A 6,000-nucleotide genomic window follows, 5' to 3' on the forward strand; every position below is an offset into this window, starting at 1 on the left:
TATGTCTCTAATTTACACATTCCACCATTTCACTATTCCTCTTTCTCGAAACCATGCAGTTCAACTCATTTATCATAGAATATTACAGAAGGAAGGAGGCAACTCTGTTTCTCTTTGAAAGACCTATCTAATTAGTCCCATTTCCCTGCTCTTTCCCATAGCCCTGCAAAATTTTCTTTTTCAAGCTTATAACCAGTTCCCTTTTGAAACTTATTATTGAATTTACTTCCACTACCTGTTCAGACAGTGCATACGAGATTATAATAAATTGCTGCAGTAAAGAATTTGCTCAATTATCCGTCATTCTTTGGATAACTATCTTAAATCTGTGTCCTATGATTATTGAGCCTATTCACTCCCTATGCACTCCATCAAAATCCTTCATAACCTTGAATACTTCTGTTAAATGACCTCATGATGAAAGGTTACAAGCCTGAAACATTTGCCTGAATTTTCCCGTAGGCGATTTGGGGCGGGGCCCGCTTGCCAACGGGAAAATGACGCGGGATGACGTTGGGAGAAACCCCCAACATCATCCCAGTCCCTTTAAATTTTTAGGAAGGTGGGCAGACAGCGAAATCAGCTGTCCGCGCCGCCGACCTGTCAATGGCCAATTAAGGCCATCGACAGGATAATTAAGATAATTAAAGACCTGCCCGTCCAACTTTAAGGCTGGCGGGCAGGCCAGAAGCCCCAGCGGGCTTCTGATAAAACATGAAACCTCATCCCATTGGCGGTATGAGGTTTCATGTCCATTTTTAAAAAGTCTAATAAAGTTTATGTCATTTTTATTAACATGTCCCATCTTGTGTGACATTGTCACATGAGGGGGACATGTTAATAATTTCAATATTTATCTATTTTTAGACTTTACTTACCTGTCACTAATCTCCCTGAGACAGGACTTTGCCTCAGGGAGCAGTGTGCTCTTTGACAGATGGGGAATCCCTCCCCTCCGCACAGGAAGCACATAGCGCTTCCTGCCGGGCAGGCCGCTGGGTGGGCTTTAATTGGCCCGCCCATTCAAAATGACGGCAGGCCCCGTTTCGGTGGCGGGGGTCGGCTGTCTGCCCGCCGCCGAGCCGGTGGGGCCCACCCGCCATTCGCGGGCAAAATTCTGCCCATTAACTCTGTTTTCTGCTCCACAGATACCACCTGACCTATTGAGTATTTCCAGCATTTTCTGTTTTTATTTCATTGAATAGGTTACATCTGCTCAGATATCCCACTCTTCCATTTGACTAGAGATGGTGGTGTAGCGGTAATATCATTGGACTAATAATCCAGAGACCCAGACTAATGCTCATGGGACAGGGGTTCAAATCCCACCACAGCAGCTGGTGGAATTTAAATTCAGTTAATTAATAATTCTGGAATTGAAAACTAGTAATGGTGAGCATGGAACTATCATCTGGTTTACGAGTGTACTATAGGCCCCCAAACAGTCAGAGAGAAATAGAAGAGCAGATATATAGGCAAATTTCAGAGAAGTGTAAAAATAATAGGGTAGTAATAGTGGGGGATTTCAACTTCCCCAACATTAACTAGGTTAGTCATAGTGTGATAGGTTTAGAGGGAGCGGAATTCTTAAAATGCATCCAGGAGAGCTTTTTAAGCCAGTACGTAGAAGGTCCTACAAGAGAGGGGGCGGTCCTGGAACTAAATTAAGGGAATGAAGCCGGGCAAGTGGTAGAGGTATCAGTGGGGGAACATTTTGCAGATAGTGATCATAACTCCGTTAGATTCAAGGTTGTTATGGAAAAGGACAAGGATGGGCCAGAAATCAAAGTTCTAAATTGGGGGAAGGCCGATTTTAATAAGATCAGATATGATTTGGCCAGAGTGGACTGATGCAGCTACTTTGAGGTAAATCTGCGTCAGAGCAGTGGGACTCATTCAAGAAGGAAATAGGGAGAGTACAGGGCCAAAATATTCCAGTAAAGACAAAGGGTGGGACCATCCAGGGAACCGTGGGTGTCGAGGGATATACAGGATTGGATAAAGAGGAAAAGGGAGATTTATGGCAGATACCGAGGGCTCAAAACAGTGGAAGCCCTAGAGGAGTATAGAATGTGTAGGGGGAACTTAAAAAGGAAATTAGGAGTGCAAAAAGGGGGCATGAAAAAACATTGGCAGGTAAAATAATGGAAAATCCAAAGTTATTTTACAAGTACATTAAGAGTAAGAGGATAACTGGTGAAAGAGTAGGGCCCAGTAAGGACCATAGTGGTAATTTGTGTGTGGAGCCGGGAGATGTAGGTATGGTTCTAAATGAATAAATTGTGTCAGTGTTCACAAGTGAGAGGGACGATGTGGGTATGGAAATCAGGCAGAAGGACTGTGATATAATTTTTTAAATTAGCATAGAAAGGGAGGAGGTTTTAAGTGGTCTGGCAGGCTTAAAAGTAGATAAATCTCCAGGCCCGGATGAAATGTATCCCAGGCTGTTGAGTGAGGCAAGGGAGGAAATAGCAGTGGTGCTGGCAATAATTTTCAATACCTCTCTGGCCACAGGCGAGGTGCCAGAGGACTGGAGGACAGCCAGTGTGGTACCGTTATTCAAGAAGGGAAGAAAGGATAAACTAGGGAACTACAGGCCAGTCAATCCAACCTCAACGGTGAGGAAACTATTGGAAGCAATTCTGAGGGACAAAATTAATCTACACTTGGAGAGGCAGGGATTAATCAAGGACAGTCAGCATGGTTTTGTTAAGGGGAGGTCATGTTTGATCAATTTGATTGAGTTTTTTGAAGAGGTGACCAGGTGTGTAGATGAGGGATGAGATGCATTTGATGTAGTCTACTTGGACTTCAGCAAGGCTTTTGATAAGGTCCCGCATGGGAGACTGATAACAAAGGTAAGAGCCCGTGGGATCCAAGGCAATTTGGCCAATTGGATCCAGAATTGGCTGAGTGGCAGGATGCAGAGGGTGATGGTTGAGGGGTGTTTTTGTGACTGGATGCCTGTGTCCAGTGGGGTTCCACAGGGATCGGTGTTGGGTCCCTTGTGTTTGTGGTATATATAAATGATTTAGACTTGAATGTAGGAGGGATGATCAGTAAGTTCCCGGATGACACAAAAATTGGTGGGGTGGTAAATAATGAATAATAATAGTGGCAAATGGAATTTAACCCGGATCAGGGTGAGGCGATGCACTTGTGCAGGACAAGGAAAGTACGGGAATACACGATGAATGGGAAGTACCGAGGATCAGAGGGACCTTGGTGTGCATGTCCATCGGTCCCTTAAGGTAGTGGGACAGGTAGATAAGGTGGTTAAGAAGGCATATGGGATACTTGCCTGTATTTGCCGAGGCATAGAATATAAGAGCAAGGAGGTTATGCTGGAACTGAATAAAACACTGGTTAGGCCACAGCTAGAGTATTGCATGCAGTTCTGGAATCCGCATTATAGGAAAGATGTGATTGCACTAGAGAGAGTGCAGAGGAGATTTACCAGGATGTTGCCTGGGCTGCAGAGTTTTAGTTATGAGGAGAGATTGGATAGACTGGGGTTATTTTCCCAGGAGCAGAGGAGATTGAGGGGGGACATGATTGAGGTGTATAAAATTATGAGGGGCATAGATAGGGTAGACAGGAAGGAACTTTTCCCCTTGGTGGAGGGATCAATAACCAGGGGGCATAGATTTAAGGTAAGGGGCAGGAGGTTTAGAGGGGATGTAAGGAAGAACTTTTTCACCCAGAGGGTGGTGGGAATCTGGAACTCACTGCCTGAAAGGGTCTTAGAGGCAGAAACCCTCATAACATTTAAAAAGTATTTGGATGTGCACTTGCAATGCTGTGGCATACAAGGCTATGGGCCTCATGCTGGAAAATGAAATTAGAATAGTTAGGTACTTGTTTGACTGGTGCAGACCTCTATGACTCTATGAGTGCCCTTTAGGGAAGAAAATCTGCTGCCCTTATCTGGTCTGGCCTACACCTGATCCCATTTCTACAGCAATGCAGTTGACTCTTAATTGCCCTCTGAAATGGCCTAGCAAGTCACTCAGTTCAAGAGTAATTACGGATAATAACAAACACTCGCCTTGCTAGTGATGCCCACATCCCACGAAATAATAAATAAAAAAAAACTAGAGTAAACCCAAGCCATAGGATCACCTGGCCTGCTGTCAGGCCCTGCCTCCACCCTGATACCTAGCAGGTCCTAAGCTGAAACTAAGGCCCAGATTTTTGCTCCCGGGTTAGGTGAACAGAGATGTGAGAATTCCCTTTAAAAATGGCAGCCCACAGTTCCGATTTTTGTTCTAGGGGTGCAGGCTGGATTAGAAGTCGGGCCCACCTCCTTAGAATGAGTGTGGAGGCTGCTGGGTGCAGGCTGGGCATAAGATTGCCTCTGTGTTCAGGCACTTTGATGAATTTAATTTAAAAAATGATTTAAACAAAATCCTCCCTCCAGCCCTCACCTGCTCTCATGCCACTTAGATGCCAACCTATGTCACCTCAGTGCCCCTCTACCCACTCCCATGGCATCTCATATCCTTTATTCCAATCCATTCTCTCTATCCAACCCCATAGCCCTCGTATCCCCTATGCACCCACATCCCCATGGCCCTTTATAACTTTATTTATTCCAACTTAGTGCCAACTCATGCCATTGCATACTCCCCACCCACCACCCGTTGCCATTCCCCCTTCCATGCTAACACGTCTAGTATCTACCATGGGCAAACCTCAGGAGCCATGCTGGCATAAAATAAAATTGTGTCTATTGATGATGTCACTATTTTAAGCAAAAATACAGGCTCATTGATACAAAAATGTAATGCATAGAAATACCTTCAACTAACCTCTTATGAAAACAATCATTTCTATTCTATAACCTCCTGGAGCTGTCAGTCAAACTGCTCACTTAACAGGCACTACACTATAATAATCTTAGTTTGTAAAAATTAGCCATTGCAGCACAAATCCTATAATGATAACCCTCAGGCTTATGTCAACAGACAGAATGGAGTATCAAGCACTGATCTTTTTTAACCTCCAGGCTGTTCTTTTAAATTTAAAGCCCAGCAGTTAAATCCATCGACAGCTTTGACAGTTCCAGTGGGTTTTGGCAGTTTTCATGAGTTTTGACAGTTATTTGATAGCTTTGACAGCTCTTTGACAGTTTGATAGTTCTTTGACAACCTGACAGTTCTTTAACAACTTTTGACAGTTCCAATAAATTTATGCACTTTTTACATAATCATGTTTACTTTTAACAAAAAGGGTGTCTTACCTCTCCCTGGACCATATTCAGAGGGGTATCCTATTTCTCCAAAGGGGTACTCTGGCTATCCAAATTAATCCACCAAGTTCAGACCAGCTCTTAGCTGTTCTAATCTGCAGACGTCAGGTTTCGCACTTCTGGGCTACAGAAATCTCACTTAAGTTGAGGTAGCTGATGATTTAAATGTCCAGTTGCCTCTGTAAAACATGCATGTGCAAACCCTAGCCTGACTCCAGTCCTGCCCCCACGAAAATAGGAAATGTCCTGTTCGGGGGCGGGACTTAGGATTTTCAGCCATTTTTACTATTTTTGTCACGACAGAGAGCCTCTCCATCGTAATGATAAACTGGACCTGAGCGTTCCCAATCCTGAGCACTCCCAGATACACCAGCTATTTTATAATGGCCATATTCTATACTTATTCATGATCATTTTGTTCACATGTTCTGTTTTTCCTCTTCCAAAAATACATACTGACCCTAATGTGGGTTCAGTAAAAGCATTTATAGATTTCTCTGAGCCTATACTCAGTCTTCTCCAAATCTAAATTTATTAATTAAATGCCTGTAATTATGATGGAAAGCTTTTGCCATAAAAATAAGCAACACTATTTCAGTATTATGTTTAAATTTCATAATGAGATATTTATATCTATAATCATGTGCAATTGCATGGAGAGAATAGCCTTGATTTTCCTCTCTGTTCCCTGTAAATTTTTGATTTCCAAGCAGAAGCAGAGGGAAAAGGTCAGGAGGCCTGATATAGTG

Source organism: Cetorhinus maximus, chromosome 12 (genome assembly GCF_964194155.1).
Source record: "Cetorhinus maximus chromosome 12, sCetMax3.hap1.1, whole genome shotgun sequence".
Taxonomy (NCBI): domain Eukaryota; kingdom Metazoa; phylum Chordata; class Chondrichthyes; order Lamniformes; family Cetorhinidae; genus Cetorhinus; species Cetorhinus maximus.